This window comes from Lampetra planeri, chromosome 2, assembly GCF_965212315.1.
Source record: "Lampetra planeri chromosome 2, kcLamPlan1.2.h2, whole genome shotgun sequence".
Classification (NCBI taxonomy): Eukaryota; Metazoa; Chordata; class Hyperoartia; order Petromyzontiformes; family Petromyzontidae; genus Lampetra; species Lampetra planeri.
The window spans coordinates 13,106,507-13,125,882 of record NC_136108.1 but is presented as its reverse complement, the minus strand read 5'-3'; positions in this window follow the sequence as shown (position 1 = coordinate 13,125,882).

Sequence of the window (19,376 nt, the reverse complement as noted above, 5' to 3'; positions counted from 1 at the left end):
AAGCTGTCTTCTCATCTCATTTGTCTAATTCACTGTATTATTGACTAGAATTATTGTACAGTGTTTTAACAATTTCGTTTACCAGTTTATTTGGGGGGGGGGGGGGGGAATAAAGAATTTACATCTGAGCAGTTTTGTGTTGATTCATTACCTTTAAGCTAGGTTACGCAGGAAACCTGAATAACAAGTTGAACCTTTACATTTCTCACCTTGATAAATCTATACTCACAGTGATAATGGTGCTTGTTAAAAAGCAAATGATAATATAATTTTCAAAATAATGTCAGGTGGACGAACGATATTACTCTGCATTGCTGGGCATTCAGATCAAGAGATCATCCTGCTAAATATCGCTGAATATCACAACTCGGCAGTATTCTGTTAGGACTATTGAGACAATCTTGATTTGAAGCTTTCGTGACTGCAGGAATCCATACTCTTTGGTACTTTCGGTAAAGTCACGTAGCTATGGAGACAATCCCATTTCGAGTGTTTATTCCATGTGATAGAAAACTTACACACCCTGAAAAAAACCCTAGGATAACGAGTCCACAAATTGGGTTACCAGCCGAGGAGATGGTTACTAAACCATTTTCTGTACTCCATTCCATAATGTGCCAACATGGAATATTTGGAGCACTGAAGTATGAGCAGGCATCCATGGGAGTGCAAGTGTCAATTCCATTCAAACTGGATCCGTGGCAAAAGCAAATGGTTTAGTTTTAATTAGATGTCTTCTTTGCCGTGTAAATCTGTCATACCTGCAGATTAATTTAATCTCCCCTTGGATGCTTGCATTATTTTTCATCGTGCATCCCTTCTGCCAAAGCTTCTTGTTCATGACAGTTTTTATGATTAACTTGCATATCTGCTCGAATCCGTGTTCCTTTTGCTGTCGCAATGTAACTAATAGCAGCCCGAGGTCCACACACTCTGCTGTCATTTCCAGTCGTGTCTCTCTGACCGATATCTCCAATTATAAAGGGAATTTGTGCATGACCTTTGCTTTATTCACATTTATCCTGAGCCGAGCTTTGCAGCTCTATTAAGTTATACTATTTGATGCAGTTAATTCTCGTCAGATGCTGCCACTGGCTGTCATCCTCAAAGTTGAAATGATTAATGGACAGTATTCGCCATTCTCATATATACATACATACCTTTGTTTCTACTTTCTCCACTTCGACTTTTGGAAAATATACTGTCGCCATGAATAATTCTGGCTTGACTGACAATGTCCGACCACCCTAGTAATTCCTCACTGACTTGCCGTGGCGAAGACGCATGAGTCTTGTCGACCTGAGGAACAACAGTGCTGGATCGGGGCACTCATACCAAATCCTGGGCGAGAAGCGACATCAAATGTGCTCCTGTGAGGGTCGCTAGCCCCCGAGATCCCTCCCTCGATAATGCTAACGGCCGGGCTAGCATCATCAATCGCCCCCCCGCTGCTAGGTTCCTCACCCGTGGCGTGGGAACCATCGCCCGAGGATTCCCCTCCCCCGCGGGTCCGCGTAGCCGGCATGGCTAATTACCGAGTAGTATTCTGCCCCTCCCTACTACGATACCTCCCTGTCCTAATCGCGCGCCTGCAACCCACACGGAGCGAACGTACGCACGCCCACACACACGCCGCTCCGCGCACTCCAACTCAACTCACGTTATGATCGCGCACCTGTATCGCACACGGGGTGGTCGCACGCGCACACACGCAGCTCCCCACGCGACACTGCTCAACAAGATCACGCGAGACCACGCTTCGCTATTAATGATTTATTATATGCTACCTGCGAATTGATGTTGAATCAGTGAGTCGACGAGGCTGGCCTATTCCACCCAAACCTGTACCTATTCCCTATTTATCGGCTTACGCTACTTTACTTCACCCCCCCACTCACTGTTTGGTGCCCGCGGTGGTTCGCTGCTCCCGGTGCTAACAGCGCACCTCGACGCGTCGCACGGACGTCCGGGTCGCTGGCTGGAGCTGCTGCGGGTCCGCTGGCCTGGAGACAAGAGCCCGATTTCCCCTTTGCGCTCCCCATTTGTCCTGATTCCCGGACCCCTACCCCCTTCCCACGCACCGTGCGCCTTCGCTATGCTAATTAATCCTTTGTCCGCGCGGCGTGAACTCCAAACAATGGCACGCGCCCCCCTCGCCCGGGCCAGGCAGCTCCGCGGTGCCTTTGTTCCGCTAATCAATGAGCGACCTGCACGGCGCAAATTCCAATCAATCCTTTTCTCACGCAGGCCCCCATCATCGAGGTTCATGCGGCGGTGTCCATCACAAAGGCCCGTCGTGGGAAGCTGTGCATGGCTCCTCGCGCGCCTCCCCTCTCCCAATTATTTATACTAATAGCCTTATCCTTAAACTCCCCTAACAATGGTGCCTGCGCGCTCAAGCGTAATTATCCCAACCCTCCATGACTATGCGCAACAGCTCCTGCGGTCCCGCTATTCGTGCTGTCCCGTCCCTCCCCTGCTTGCCCCGTCGACCCGTGGGGGTGTGTGTGGGGGGAAAATGCACCTCAACCGCGGTGGCCGAATGCCCCATGCCGCGACCACACCATATTACGGCTGGTCGCAGCGCCGCGGCGCAACGTAGCACGGGGGAGGTCGTCCAATTCCCTGATCGCCGGAAACCGTGAGAGTTAACCCCGATAAGGGTTTCTCGGATAAAAACCGGTCGGCCAGGTGACCTCCCCTCGGAGCTCTATGGGGGGGGGGGGGGGGAAATGCGTGCGGGTGTGTTCGTATGAGGTGAGGTGAGGGGGACGCGGGGTTGGCTCCGTTGCTTGGTGGTGGCGAAGTCGGGGGTTTGGGCGCCTGCCGAACGGCTTCGTGGCGGCGGCATCACACTCCCTTCAACCCGCGTGATCCCCCCTCTCCCCCCGCTACTGCTATGACCAACACAAACCATATTTAGAATGTGTGAAGACATTACAAACACAATACCTGTGGAAGCCGAGTCACATTCCACTTTCATGGCATCGGCTGCTGATTTTATTTTATCCGCACGCAGGGAAACTCTGGGAAGGAATATATTTGCAAGGTGCCTATTCTACGCGATGGTTTTGGTCGATTCAACTTCTCGAGATTATTTGAATCGAGCAGTAAAAGATGGCTTAAAAACTGGCACAGTGGTTCGTGCGCTTGACTCACATTCTCGGAAGGTCATGAGTTCAAATCACTGGGGCAAAAACAATGACTACTTTGTGAGAAGACATCAGTCATTGTGCTCGAGATAAATTCGCCGCGCAATACCCATCTGGTGGAGGTCACTGGGGCTCAGTGCTGCGTTGGCTTGGTCACACTTCCAAAAGGTAGTACTCGTTTTTTTATCACTCTGCTGCAGTGTTCTTGGTGGGCTTATTGCTGATGACGTCAATTAACCTCGCAGCATATCCTAACCCAGCCGCATCAACACCTTCGTCACATCCCGACGTGACTATTGCAACCCGACACGCTCAACAAATCCCTCAACTCCACACTCCAGGTGGTTCAAAATGCACCTTTCAGACCTCTCACCCAAATCCGAAGCTGAGACCACGTCGACCCAATATGTATGTACTAAAATCGCTCCACTGGCTCCAAATCGCAGCTCAATGTCGCACTCGCCATCGTCAAGATCCTCGCGCTTCTCCCTGCTCCATACACTCTCTGCTCCAGCAACCTGACTTTCTGTCGAAGCCCCCAGGCAACCTTCACTAAGTGGGAGATCACCCATTCTCCTCTGCTGGTCCCATGGTCCCAAACTCTTCTTTTTTTAACCAGACGTCAGTGCTGTCGACTCCCTGCCCAAATGCAAGTCCAGGCTCCATATTGAAAGTTCCCCCCCTCTGTCTATGACTGACGGTCTCTATTTTAAATCGATATTCACAGTCTTGTGTACATTCTCCAGGCGCGTTCACAGCTAGTGCTATCATAAATCTATCCGATTGTAGTTGTAACGAAGAAGACACGGAAAATTCAACACCAACCCAGAGCTCTGCTGACTCCACACACGTTGTTAGAAAACACTTATCCACCTCGCCCACAAACTGATGGTGATGAATTGCGATGAATTGCGATCAATTGTACAGTTGATGATCGATCATTATCCGGCGTGAGATTATCCGGCTGCTTCCAACATTCCCCGGTGGAACCGGGCCGATCTGGCGAAACCGGCAAAACCGCTCCGAAGGCTGCAACCAATCCGTGATCGGCACCACGTCCGTGACAAAAACTCGTAGCTCTGCTCGATTTCAGTGTTAAATATGATATACAGTACATTAGGGGCCGTCCATAAATGACGTCACGCGATTTAAGACGATTTTTGAGCCCCCCCCCCTCGTCACACGGCGTCACAAAAAGTCAGACCCCCCTCAAATATGATGTCACAAAGCTCTGCCCCCCTCCCCCCCCAAATAAAACAGTTGTTAAGTAGTTGTTGCTGTTGTAGACGGAGGTACTCGGAGACGGAGGTGAGTTAGGGGCTTCCACCAGGGTTTATTAACAAGTATCACTAACAGGACCCTGCGGGGTGGGCTGGTAGGAATAATACTAATACCGGTACAGGGATATCGACCGCACACACACGCACACACACACGCGCACACACGCGCATAAACGTACACACGCACACACCGCACGCACACAAAGACAAAGATCCCCCGTGTAGCCTGAACAGACTGTCGGGGCAAGTGCTGTTAGCGAGCAGCACCTATGAAGGCCGGCACGGCACACACACACACGTACACACACATGCACGTACACACACACACACATGCACGCACACACACACGTAATGAAGTTGTGTTGCTACGCTTCCAGTTCGCCGTGAATAACGATCCGAAGCCCAATAGCGCCCATTCATCACGCCGCTCGAGTGGGCCGGACACGCACACACGCACGCACACACACGCACACAATCACACATATACACACACGCACACACAGACACGCACACACACGCGTATACACACGCACACACACGCACGCACACACGCGCATACACACACGCACACACACGCACACAATCACACATATACACACACGCACACACACGCACGCACACACGCGCATACACACACGCACACACACGCGCATACACACGCGCATACACACGCACACACACGCGCATACGCACGCACACGCACGCACATACACACGCGCATACACACACGCACACACACATATACACACCTCTCACCTGCAAGGCAGCGGTCGCCGCTTCTCCCACATCTCTCGTCGCGGCAGCTGTAGCGATGGTGCAAGTTTGTTGTTGTAAAGTAATTTTGAAGCGAAGTTTAAAGTTTTGCCGTGATGGCAGGGGGAGCGGGCGGTAATCTTGTCGGACAGGGTCATGCCAAGTGTTTGCAGTAGGGGGCGATGTTGATACACGTGTGAATACGATGTAGTGAACACGACAGAGATGTGGTGAACACGGCAGAGATGTAGTGAACACGACAGAGATGTAGAGATGATAGTTAACACGACAGAGATATAGTGAACACGGCAGAGATGTAGTGAACACAGCAGATGTAGTGAACACGGCAGAGATGTGGTGAACACGGCAGAGATGTGGTGAACACGGCAGAGATGTAGAGATGATAGTGAACACGACAGAGATGTAGAGATGATAGTGAACACGGCAGAGATGTAGTGAACACAGCAGATGTAGTGAACACGACAGAGATGTAGTGAACACGGTAGAACTATAAGCGAGTGAATAGCAGCAGCGACGAGGCCTCTCGCTGCCTCTGCTCTGCCGCTGCCGGGCTGCAGATTCAGCCGAGTCAGGCAACCACTGCCAATATGCACAACAACAACAATAAACGTGCTGCGTTTCATCTCTGTGTTAATAAGCCTGCCGCACTAGGCCTCACGAAGCCTGCCGCACTAGGCCTCGTGCCGTGCTTTTTGTGCACAAATAAGGCGATTAAATGTATCTCGTCTCTGTGTTAATAAATGTTTCTTGTCTCTGTGTTAAAAAAACGTGCTGCGTTTCAGTAAAGTAATTTTTTTTATAAACGTGCTGCGTTTCATCTCTGTGTTAATAAGCCTGCCGCACTAGGCCTCACGAAGCCTGCCGCACTAGGCCTCGTGCCGTGCTTTTCGTGCACAAATAAGGCGATTAAATGTATCTCGTCTCTGTGTTAATAAATGTTTCTTGTCTCTGTGTTATAAAAACGTGCTGCGTTTCAGTAAAATAATTGTTTTTAAATAAACGTGCTGCGTTTCATCTCTGTGTTAATAAGCCTGCCGCACTAGGCCTCACGAAGCCTGCCGCACTAGGCCTCGTGCCGTGCTTTTCGTGCACAAATAAGGCGATTAAATGTATCTCGTCTCTGTGTTAATAAATGTTTCTTGTCTCTGTGTTATAAAAACGTGCTGCGTTTCAGTAAAATAATTGTTTTTAAATAAACGTGCTGCGTTTCATCTCTGTGTTAATAAGCCTGCCGCACTAGGCCTCACGAAGCCTGCCGCACTAGGCCTCGTGCCGTGCTTTTCGTGCACAAATAAGGCGATTAAATGTATCTCGTCTCTGTGTTAATAAATGTTTCTTGTCTCTGTGTTAAAAAAACGTGCTGCGTTTCAGTAAAGTAATTGTTTTTAAATAAACGTGCTGCGTTTCATCTCTGTGTTAATAAGCCTGCCGCACTAGGCCTCACGAAGCCTGCCGCACTAGGCCTCGTGCCGTGCTTTTCGTGCACAAATAAGGCGATGAAATGTATCTCGTCTCTGTGTTAATAAATGTTTCTTGTCTCTGTGTTAAAAAAACGTGCTGCGTTTCAGTAAAGTAATTGTTTTTAAATAAACGTGCTGCGTTTCATCTCTGTGTTAATAAGCCTGCCGCACTAGGCCTCACGAAGCCTGCCGCACTAGGCCTCGTGCCATGCTTTTCGTGCACAAATAAGGCGATTAAATGTATCTCGTTTCTGTGTTAATAAATGTTTCTTGTCTCTGTGTTAAAAAGCGTGCAGCGTTTCAGTAACGTAATTTTTTAAATAAACGTGCTGCGTTTCAGTAAAGTAATTTTGAAGCGAAGTTTAAAGTTTTGCCGTGATGCGCCGGAAGCGACGGCCATCTTATTTAATTCACATATCGCAGGGGGAGCGGGCGGCCATCTTGTCAGACAGGGTCATGCCAAGTGTTTGCAGGAGGGGGCGATGTTGATACACGGACGGACGGACGGACAAACGCGGACGGACGGACGGACAAACGCGGATGGACGGACGGACGGACAAACGCGGACGGACGGACGGACGGACAAACGCGGACGGACGGACGGACAAACGCGGACGGACGGACGGACACATTAATCTATTGGTGGTCTGGTCCACTTCGTTCCTACCAGTAACAGGACCCTGCGGGGTGGGCTGGTAGGAATAATACTAATACCGGTACAGGGATATCGACCGCACACACACGCACACACACATGCGCACACACGCGCATAAACGTACACACGCACACACGCACACACCGCACGCACACAAAGACAAAGATCCCCCGTGTAGCCTGAACAGACTGTCGGGGCAAGTGCTGTTAGCGAGCAGCACCTATGAAGGCCGGCACGGCACACACACACACGTACACACACATGCACGTACACACACACACACATGCACGCACACACCCACGTAATGAAGTTGTGTTGCTACGCTTCCAGTTCGCCGTGAATAACGATCCGAAGCCCAATAGCGCCCATTCATCACGCCGCTCGAGTGGGCCGGACACGCACACACGCACGCACACACACGCACACAATCACACATATACACACACGCACACACGCACACACAGACACGCACACACACGCGTATACACACGCACACACACGCACGCACACACGCGCATACACACACGCACACACGCGCATACACACGCGCATACACACGCATACACACGCACACACACGCGCATACGCACGCACACGCACGCACATACACACGCGCATACACACACGCACACACACATATACACACCTCTCACCTGCAAGGCAGCGGTCGCCGCTTCTCCCACATCTCTCGTCGCGGCAGCTGTAGCGATGGTGCAAGTTTGTTGTTGTAAAGTAATTTTGAAGCGAAGTTTAAAGTTTTGCCGTGATGGCAGGGGGAGCGGGCGGTAATCTTGTCGGACAGGGTCATGCCAAGTGTTTGCAGTAGGGGGCGATGTTGATACACGTGTGAATACGATGTAGTGAACACGACAGAGATGTGGTGAACACGGCAGAGATGTAGTGAACACGACAGAGATGTAGAGATGATAGTTAACACGACAGAGATATAGTGAACACGACAGAGATGTAGAGATGATAGTGAACACGGCAGAGATGTAGTGAACACAGCAGATGTAGTGAACACGGCAGAGATGTGGTGAACACGGCAGAGATGTAGTGAACACGACAGAGATGTAGAGATGATAGTTAACACGACAGAGATATAGTGAACACGGCAGAGATGTAGTGAACACAGCAGATGTAGTGAACACGGCAGAGATGTGGTGAACACGGCAGAGATGTGGTGAACACGGCAGAGATGTAGAGATGATAGTGAACACGACAGAGATGTAGAGATGATAGTGAACACGGCAGAGATGCAGTGAACACAGCAGATGTAGTGAACACGACAGAGATGTAGTGAACACGGTAGAACTATAAGCGAGTGAATAGCAGCAGCGACGAGGCCTCTCGCTGCCTCTGCTCTGCCGCTGCCGGGCTGCAGATTCAGCCGAGTCAGGCACCACTGCCAATATGCACAACAACAACAATAAACGTGCTGCGTTTCATCTCTGTGTTAATAAGCCTGCCGCACTAGGCCTCACGAAGCCTGCCGCACTAGGCCTCGTGCCGTGCTTTTCGTGCACAAATAAGGCGATTAAATGTATCTCGTCTCTGTGTTAATAAATGTTTCTTGTCTCTGTGTTAAAAAAACGTGCTGCGTTTCAGTAAAGTAATTTTTTTTTTATAAACGTGCTGCGTTTCATCTCTGTGTTAATAAGCCTGCCGCACTAGGCCTCACGAAGCCTGCCGCACTAGGCCTCGTGCTGTGCTTTTCGTGCACAAATAAGGCGATTAAATGTATCTCGTCTCTGTGTTAATAAATGTTTCTTGTCTCTGTGTTATAAAAACGTGCTGCGTTTCAGTAAAATAATTGTTTTTAAATAAACGTGCTGCGTTTCATCTCTGTGTTAATAAGCCTGCCGCACTAGGCCTCACGAAGCCTGCTGCACTAGGCCTCGTGCCGTGCTTTTCGTGCACAAATAAGGCGATTACATGTATCTCGTCTCTGTGTTAATAAATCTTTCTTGTCTCTGTGTTATAAAAACGTGCTGCGTTTCAGTAAAATAATTGTTTTTAAATAAACGTGCTGCGTTTCATCTCTGTGTTAATAAGCCTGCCGCACTAGGCCTCACGAAGCCTGCCGCACTAAGCCTCGTGCCGTGCTTTTCGTGCACAAATAAGGCGATTAAATGTATCTCGTCTCTGTGTTAATAAATGTTTCTTGTCTCTGTGTTAAAAAAACGTGCTGCGTTTCAGTAAAGTAATTGTTTTTAAATAAACGTGCTGCGTTTCATCTCTGTGTTAATAAGCCTGCCGCACTAGGCCTCACGAAGCCTGCCGCACTAGGCCTCGTGCCGTGCTTTTCGTGCACAAATAAGGCGATTAAATGTATCTCGTTTCTGTGTTAATAAATGTTTCTTGTCTCTGTGTTAAAAAGCGTGCAGCGTTTCAGTAACGTAATTTTTTAAATAAACGTGCTGCGTTTCAGTAAAGTAATTTTGAAGCGAAGTTTAAAGTTTTGCCGTCATGCGCCGGAAGCGACGGCCATCTTGTTTAATTCACATATCGCAGGGGGAGCGGGCGGCCATCTTGTCAGACAGGGTCATGCCAAGTGTTTGCAGTAGGGGGCGATGTTGATACACGGACGGACGGACGGACGGACAAACGCGGACGGACGGACGGACAAACGCGGACGGACGGACGGACAAACGCGGACGGACGGACGGACAAACGCGGACGGACGGACGGACACATTAATCTATTGGTGGTCTGGTCCACTTCGTTCCTACCAGTATAAGGGTTCCCTCTTCACCCCTTCCACTATCCCCGTTCCTCCAGTGACCCCGCTTACGTCACGGGGTCTCCCTTAAATACCCTCTGAGGCGAGACGTCACGTGCACTGCCCGGCGCGTGCGACCCCACGTCCCGTGATGTCACCGCACCGGACAGCGCACGCGACGCCACCACTCTCCTCTACTCCTCTACACATGCTTCAAATCGTATTCTTGGTTCTTTGTGTTGTAGTCGAAACGTCGTGAGAATTTAATTGTTTAATATTTTTCTTATTTTATTATTTCTCTTCTACGTGACTTTACCAAAAGAACCAAGAATATGAATCCCTGCAGTTACGAAAGCTTTAAATCAAAATTTATGCTTCAAATCGCTTTAAACTATTGTCATTGTAGTGCGTATTTAATGTGGCGCTGCACTCTGATGTTGTAGGAGAAAACATTTATTAAAAAGTCTATTTAATTAAGTAGAACGTGTTTATATTTAAAGTTGCGCATTTTGATGTGACGTCATATTTCTCAACCCCCCTCCCCACAGGTGCGTGACGTCATATATGGACGGCCCCTTATACACTACATACACCAACTTCAACAATGACAATACTGCACGTATATACACATCACCCCATGCAGAGTATTCGAGATTGGAGTGGTAATACGGTAAATACAGTAACTTTTAAAAGTAGGATATACATTTTCTGTCTATTAGTTTATCAAAATTTCAGGTCGTAAAAAAACGCAAAACACTTTACAAAAAACATCTAACAACACCTAAAAACATGTCATACAAGAATGTGCAAAAATAAGCTATTTTCGAGCAACATGTGTTGAGTCAGCAGAGCCTTGGACTGGTGTTGACTTCTGAGTCTCCTCGTTACAAATACAATCGGATAAATTGATGACACTGTAACAAAACAAAATTGTTCCTGGATAGTAAGTGTTATTTCCTAATTGCTTATGCCTCAAAAGTACAGAAAATGGCTATTATTCCCCACAAACTTTGCTTTTGTGACCACGACATTGATATTTTGAAATTTACATATTTTCAATGAGAAAACGTGTGTATGTGTGTCATTCCTTCACATAAAGTCCTGGTCACAAAAGCAAAGTTTGTGGGGAATAACAGCCATTTTCTATACTTTTTAGGCATAAGCAATTCAAATATAACACTTCGTACCAAGGAACAAAAATTGTGTTACATAGTGTTATAGCATCTAGCTGTGAGCGCGTCTTGGGAATGTACAAAAAACCATGAATATCGATTTAAAATAGAGACTGTCAGTCATGGACATAGAGGGGGGGGGGGAGAAGGAATGTCTTGAGCCTGGACATGAATTTGGGAGCCTTGAGACATTACCGTAGTCGAAGGCGCCTTATAAATACATGTACATTATACTGGTAGGAACGAAGTGGACCAGACCACCAATAGATTATATCGTCCGTCCGTCCGTCCGTGTATCAACATCGCCCCCTACTGCAAACACTTGGCATGACCCTGTCCGACAAGATGGCCGCCCGCTCCCCCTGCGATCTGTGAATTAAACAAGATGGCCGTCGCTTCCGGCGCCTCACGGCGAAACTTTTTGATCGACTGACTATGGGCGAACTCATTTATTCTGGTGGGTGAACAGTGGCGGGGAGGGGTGGAGGAGGAATTGATGATAAATACAAACTTGCACCATCGTTACAGCTGCCGCGACGAGAGATGTGGGAGGAGAAGCGGCGACCGCTGCCTTGCAGGTGAGAGGTGCGTGTGTGTGTGTGCGCGTGTGTGCGCCTGCGTGCGTGTGTGTATGTGTGTGCGTGTGCGTGTGTATGCGCGTGTGTGTGTGTTTGCGTGCGTGCGTGTGTGTGCGTGTGTGTATGCGCGTGTGTGTGCGTGTCTGTGTGTGCGTGTGTGCGTGCGTGTGTGTATATGTGTGACTGTGTGCGTGTGTGTGCGTGCGTGTGTGCGTGTCCGGCCCACTCGAGCGGCGTGATGAATGGGCGCTATTGGGCTTCGGATCGTTATTCACAGCGAACTGGAAGCGTAGCAACACAACTTCATTACGTGTGCGTGCGTGCATGTGTGTGTACGTGTGTGTGTGTGTGCGGTGTGTGTGCGTTTGTGTGTGTGTGCGTGTGTACGTGTATGTGCGTGTGTGCGCGTATGTGCGTGTGTGTGTGCGCGTGTGTGTGCGGTCGATATCCCTGTACCGGTATTAGTATTTTTCCTACCAGCCCACCCCGCAGGGTCCTGTTTATTTTCCTGCTTTTATGAAAATCGGGCGCCCCCTTTCGACTTTCATTGCCTGTGAAGAAGACACCCATCGTGCACGCGAAATGCTTCATCATTACAACCCTTGAACAGCGCCAGCTTCTCTCCCTGAGTCGCCACGAACAGCAGGTGGTGCTATTGTCCGATTCTGTTCGAGCTTTTCCTTGCCGTGTTCGGTTTATTTTGCGAGTCGTTTTTTTGTTGTTGTTTGTAACCGTAGGGTGAGGCTGTATGGAGGCACGCTCACTCTCCCCCCCAGGCGAGTGTCAGTGATTGATGTACGCTGCATCGAACGTTTGAGTCTCCTGCATAAACTCGTCAGTTATCACTCTGTGGCTTTGGTTTTGACTGAAGCTGTTTGACTGAAAGTATAACTATGCCGAAGCGACCTACGCTCATAGCCTACCGTTCAATTCATCTTCTTGGTTCTTTCGGTAAAGTCACGTAGAATGAAAATAAAAAACAGATCTGTAGAGAAGACAGAGTCTGAAGACTCTGTCTTCTCGACAGACCTGTTCTTCACCTGAGGACGGCTGCTTGCGTTGTGGCCAAAACGTCGTGAGAATTATTTTATTATGTTTTATATTTTATTATTTTATTATTTCCCTTCTAAGTGTCTTTACCGAAAGAACCAAGAAAATGAATCCCTGCAGTCACAAAAGCTTTAAATCGAAATTTTACCGTTCAATTGTCACGCAAAATTGTAAAGGAATATGAAAAAAAGGTACGTTTTCTCACGTTTGGTCAATTTAACGAACTGCTTTGGGAAAAAAACACTAATATATTCAAATTCGTTGATGCTCTATGTTGAACGAATTGTTTGATTCTCTGTCCTGTTGGCTATGGGTGTGTTGTGCCACGACAGCGGAGCAACTCCGCAAGCGCCGCAATTCCCTCCCGGCCCCTGCACGAAACACGCCACACGCAGCGCACCCACGTAGTGCCCTGGTGGGGGGTTGCCTGGCACATCGGGCTTTAATCCGAAGGGCCCCTAGAGGGAAAGTCCAACGGTTTCCCGGTGCCAGGAGATTGGACAACCTCGCACGGCAGATTACATTGCAGTGCCCCTAAAATTGGTTTAAAATTGTATGGGCGCAGAAAGAAAAGGTTCCCTGGGCCAACCGCAATGAGGTACAACTCGGGGGTGGGGGGTGGGGGAGAACGGAGGAAGGAACCCTGAGCAAGGGACAATGGGTGGCCACCCCGCTCGCCGGTAACAGGGGCGGAGGGGGGTAACCACAGGTGAGCGCAAGATTGGCTGCGCGGTACGACGTCACCCTGGGCCTTTGAAGTTTAGAGAATAAAAAGAGGAGCCGGGGACGATTTTCGGTTTCTTGTCTTCAACCCCCGGGCCGTCAAGACTCACTCACTGCCTTCCTGCCTCTTCGAGCCGCTCACAGCATCCGTGAGATGCAAGCGAGTGCTGCTGTAAGACAGTGATAGGTCAAGTCTTCTCCCGTCCTTCTCCCATGTGGGACGCCGTGAGTCCAGCTTCGAGGTACGTGGTAGGACGTTTGAGTAACTGGGTTTATAGGCAGAGTTAGGCTAAGCTCTTATCGCGAAACATCCCCACCCCCCCAGGTAGTGTGTATTTGCACCGGTAATAAGCTTTAGTACAGTGTCGGCGCAGTGTGATGTGTGTGTGTGGGTGGAACCTCGGCGCGGTGTTGGTAATATGAGCGTGTGTGTAAGGCGTGCGTGTATTAAAACATACACGGCCGCCAACGCTTGCGCGTGTTTACGAGCGTGTGTGGGAAACACGCGTGTGCAGGGGCGCGCGCGTGCACGCGTTCGCTTGTGTGGTGGTGTACGTGGGCGTGTGCGGGATAACCCCGGGCGGTGGTGAGCCAGCCACTTAGCCATGTCCCCCAGAGAGGAGGGCGCTGGCACGCGGGGGCCGATCACACGATCGGCGGGGGCCCGGCGAGAGGCTGCTGACGAGGAGGAGGGGGGAGTGGAGGGGGTGGACGTCGCGGCCCGCCCGCTCACAGGGAACGGGGAGGCGGGCGTCGGCCCCCACAGGTAACAATGCTATGACCGTGTTTTAACATTTTGGAATTTTCTCACATTACAGTGCACGTATGCCACACACGTAGGTTTGTTTCAAGACGGGAAATGTCAACTGCAGGATATTGGTAACCAAACGAGGTCCATTAAGAAGCCGTTTTATGTACCCGCTCAAAATCGTGACTTTACATGAAATCGCCAAGGGTTTTTGTTGCATTATTTGAGTTGTTTAACGCTGCATTTTCATGCGGAAATGTATTCCTCAAGTGAAATGTGTGTTCCTCAATCGCACCTCGGATTAGCACGGTTTCGCACCTACAATTATTACGGTTAGCCGTGTACGGTGCGAAAAAAGTTCAACACACATGCACACGTCTAAGATGGGCCAACCAATAAACTTTTCATTGACCCTTCCATCAACAGTCATCTTGGCCAAAATATTCGCACATTTGTAGGAAGGGAACGCTGACGCTGGGACAGACACGCAGACAGACATATTCGCTTGATGCCCACTTAACCCATCCTGAGAATGCCAACAGTGTGTACAGTAATAGTGGCATGACATGTAATCATAGTACGATGTGTGCCTCTATTTATAAAGCGAAGAGACCGTCTGCACCCTGACTCGTTCCTGTGCTTGGCATGCCCTCGTCTGCATAATTTTCACGGGACAAGGTACAGTTACGTTTCCAAAATGAGTTCAGAGTCAACTGTAAATATAACACAGGGGTCATTGTGAACTCCCTGTCACATGCATGCACCCAGGGTGACAATGGTGGGGTAGGGGGTGGGGGCTTTCTTCCGTACAAAGGTTATGTTTCGTGTTTGTGGTGGACACGTCAGCGGAGATTACACTTAAATACATTTCACCGTGGCCGGCTTGCCAAGTGGGTCAAAGGGGCTCTGGGCTTGCTGCTGCATCTCCTGGTGGCTTCAGTTTACATTCGCCGTTTGAGCTTACTTTTTGTCTGACAATTAAAATGACGGCGTGTTGGGTCACGTCGGCTACTGTGTGGCCCGCACTTGAAGGTCTGTGGGCCAACTCTTCATCTCGTGTGTGTATTCACCAGAGGTGTGGACTCGAGTCATGTGACTTGGACTCAAGTCAGACTCGAGTCATGAATTTGATGACTTGCGACTCGACTTGGACTTGCATAACAATGACTTTGTCCCACCTCTGGTATTCACACTGTTAAAATAAGTCCTGTTACATTTCCCAAGGTGCTTCGGGCTCTCTTCAGGGACAAACTCAACGTTCGGGTGTACTGCTTAAACATTTATGGATACTGCCTGGATGTTTTCATGCAGACCGTTGGAAAATGTCGGGCAGCGTCCGTTCCGATTGGCTGAAAGTTTTGCGTGAAAAAGTTTTGCCCGAACAAGTCTGCCTGAATTTTTGAGTTATCCCACAATTGCCTGAAAATGGTTGAGGGTGCACGAATGCAAACTATGGGGTGTGCATCGTGTACTTGACGAAGAGCTTAGAGGGGCAGGCAGAATGTTTATAGCTGATAACATTAGGAATAATGTACTTTATTTATCCTGGAAAAGCTCAATGAATCTGAATGCAGGAGAGTCCTGCATTGAAATGTTTGGCCAAAATCATTAAGGAGTGTTGTCGGTGTTGGAGGAGGGAAGCATAGTACCTGGGCCTTTCTGAGTTTATTTTGGGAATATATAAGCATATTTAAGGAATGCGTGAATGTTTGGAGGATGAGCTGATGAAAAAATCTAACTGACCAAACGTCTGTATTTTTAATAAGCATCGGTGACATTTATTCTTAACCAGATAAGAGCCCATTGAGACCACCATTAATTTGTTCAAATAAGATCTATACTCTTTGGTTCTTTCGGTAAAGTCACGTAGGTATAAAATCAAATAAATCACGACGTTTCGGTCGCAACACAAGCGTCCGTCATCAGTTGAGAGAACAATAAGATCTATTTTAAATAAAGACCGCAAGAAATGTATTTAATCACGTATAAACCAATGACTAAATAAAGGTATATATTTAATTTACGTAATATATCTCGCAAAATATGAGTGGTTTTTTGAGTGCATATTACATTATTAGTTGGGGCAAAGCACCCCCGTGAAACTCAGGTCACGATTTCCTGACCAGCTTAAGAATCGCGTCTGCCCATTATTTCTACCAGGTCCATAAAATAACAAAGAAAACATTACACAGAATAATTGTAAATAGCATTATGAGTAAACTGGAACCTATCATATGAATGTAGTGTTTTGCCCAACACTCATTTGCTTCTGGGGGGACACGGCTATGTGTTTTGCAAATAGAGACGTCGCATTGCCTGAAGATAAGTGAGTAGTCGAGTGGGCTTGAGCAGAACATTCGCATGAAGGGATGACGACCAATGGATGAGACTGATGGCAGCATGGAAGCAAATGGGAAAAAAGAGTATTCTTGGGTTTTTTCGGTAAAGTCACGTAGGTAAAAATTTTAAATTTAAGTTAATAAAAGTAAAATAAAAATAAAAATCACGACGTTTCGGAGGCAACACAAGCTTCCGTCTCCGAAACGTCGTGATTTTTATTTTATTTTTATTTTACTTTTATCAATTTTAATTTTTTACCTACGTGACTTTACCGAAAAAACCCAAGAATATGAATCCTTGCAGTCACGAAAGCTTCAAATCTGGAAAGAAGAGTAGACACCTGGCACGACGACCACGTTGGAGGGGAGGGGATACAATCAGTTGACGCGCGAGGAGAGAGGCGGATTACGGAATCACAGGAACGAGAGGGATGGCGACAACGTGCGGAGGCTTTCATCCAGCAGTGCAGAGAACGTGGCTCATGATGTAGAAAACAGGAGTCTAAATGTGTGCATGTGTACAATTTACCACCATTCTGGCGAATTGCCCGATGATGCTGGATGTAATTACTAGCGAAGCGTCGTACTAAATTTTTTTTTTTAATGTTGTGGATTCACTCTTCAACACACCGGTGGGCTAAAGTAGTGAACTATTTGTCTTTTGTCAACGTGACACTTTTTTTGCTGATTGGCCGTGTCGGGTGGTGGAGGGTTACGACACATTAATAAATAACTCGATCTAACCCAAAAACGTTTATTATGAATAATATTGGTCGCGAAAGCCTACGTGTTAAACTCAATTTACCGCTCTCAAACCCATTCAAGTCTCATTAATGTTGTCGGTCACGTGCACTGCAAATGTTGCGCATTATATCGATTTCATACATTTGCTCGAAATGCGTTTTTTCGAGCAATGTTTTGTGATGAAATTCCATTTTCTCCACGCTTTTAATCCTGGGCACCTTCAGTAGGTGAAGGGTCACGCGTTGGTCTCTCGCCAATGAGGCCAGCATTGCTGGTTAATATTTCGCCTTGTTGAAATCTTTTTTTCTGGCATTGCTGGCAAATCGCACGAAACACCGCAGTTTCCGGTTTGCCGCACGAATATCGAGACACAAGCCTGTCTAAACACGCTTTAGCCTTCCTTTAATGAGAAACAAAGGGAGCTGTCACATTGGTGTGCAGCACACTGGGCAAACAATACAGAGATTCTAAGAGCAGCTAAACAAAAAATATAAACTATTTTTTTTATTTTAGCAGGTAAGGCCCGCTGAGCTATTGAGCTCTTTGTCAGAAGCGATCTGGCTACAAACGATTGCCAAATTAAGTGGCTTGTCATGTTGACATTTATAGCAGCCAGATACTTTAAACGTATGTTTCCTAAATGTGGAGGGAAAAAACCGGAGGACTGGGACAAAAAATCCACCCGACCACGGGGAGAGAGACACGAAAACTCCAAATTATACAGGCGTCAGGGTCGGAATCGAACCCACGGCCTCCTGCATACCAGGTGAGGGAGTTAACATCTCGCCACCGCGGCACCCACTTCGGTTCAATTTCCCGGCGCGGCAGCTGAAACAATGGAGCAAAATTTTGACTTAAAACTTTAGTGACTGCAGAAATTCATATTCTTGATTCTTTCGGTAAAGTCACGTAGATAGAAAATAAAAAAATACATTAAAATTAAAAATTAAAGCAAAAACCACCGGTTTTTTGCTTGTAAGTTTAATAAATTTTATATTAATAAAAAATAAAAAATAAATAAATAAAACAAAAAAAGCTTTTTTTTTGCTTTTTTTCTATCTACGTGACTTTTCCGATAGAACCAAAAATATAAAAATGGAGCAAAGTGTTTTTTTTGTTTAATTCCACCCAACCCCCGCCTCTAGTGGTTCAATGGGCAGCTCGTGTGCGTTCACCAGTTCCAAACTAAAAAGATCACCGGTTTATACTGGTAGGAACCTCCTGGTTACACCAGCCCACAGGGGATTATTGTGTCCGTCCGTCCGTCGTGCATCCAAAAATGGGAGGGGTGGGGCTGGGTGGAGAGGGGAGGTTGGGAAGGGGCTTTGTGGGGAGGGTGGGGAGGGGCTGGGTGGGGAGGGTGGGGTTGGGTGGGGGTGGGAGGGGTGGGGCTGGGTGGGGAGGGGCTGGTCACCCCGTGGTGCCCTTATAAAACTCAACGTTTAACCTACTCACGCCGGCTTGTGCCCGCCCTCACAGTCGGGCATATTTGCGGAATACACCACGCCGCCGTTGACCCTGGCCATTGACCGAGCAACCCAACGTTCCTACCAGCTCCCTCCGCAGGAATGTGTTCCATCGTCGTTTAACAACACCGCCCCCCCCCCCCAGTTGACGCTTTAAGACTGAACACGATCAGCTCGTTGTGAACTTAAAAGAAGGAAAGCTCAAGCAGCGAGGTGGGGTGTGCGATGGGAGAAGAAGAGGTGGGGGGGGGGGAGATTGTGTGTGAACGGCAGCGGGGTAAATGTGCAGGGACAATGAGGGCGAGAAAAGAGAGGGAGTGGGGGGGCATGGAGGTGAGAGGGTGAGTGGGAGTGGATAGGAGGAGACCGACATCACGACGCGACTGCAAGGCAGCCATCAGCTCAGCGCGTGCCGTGGCTCCCACGTGCCAGGGGGGGGGGGCATGCCGCGGATATGTTAGCCGCACTTGGCTGCTGCCGCCGCGGCTTTTTCTTCCTTATTTCACTTACTTT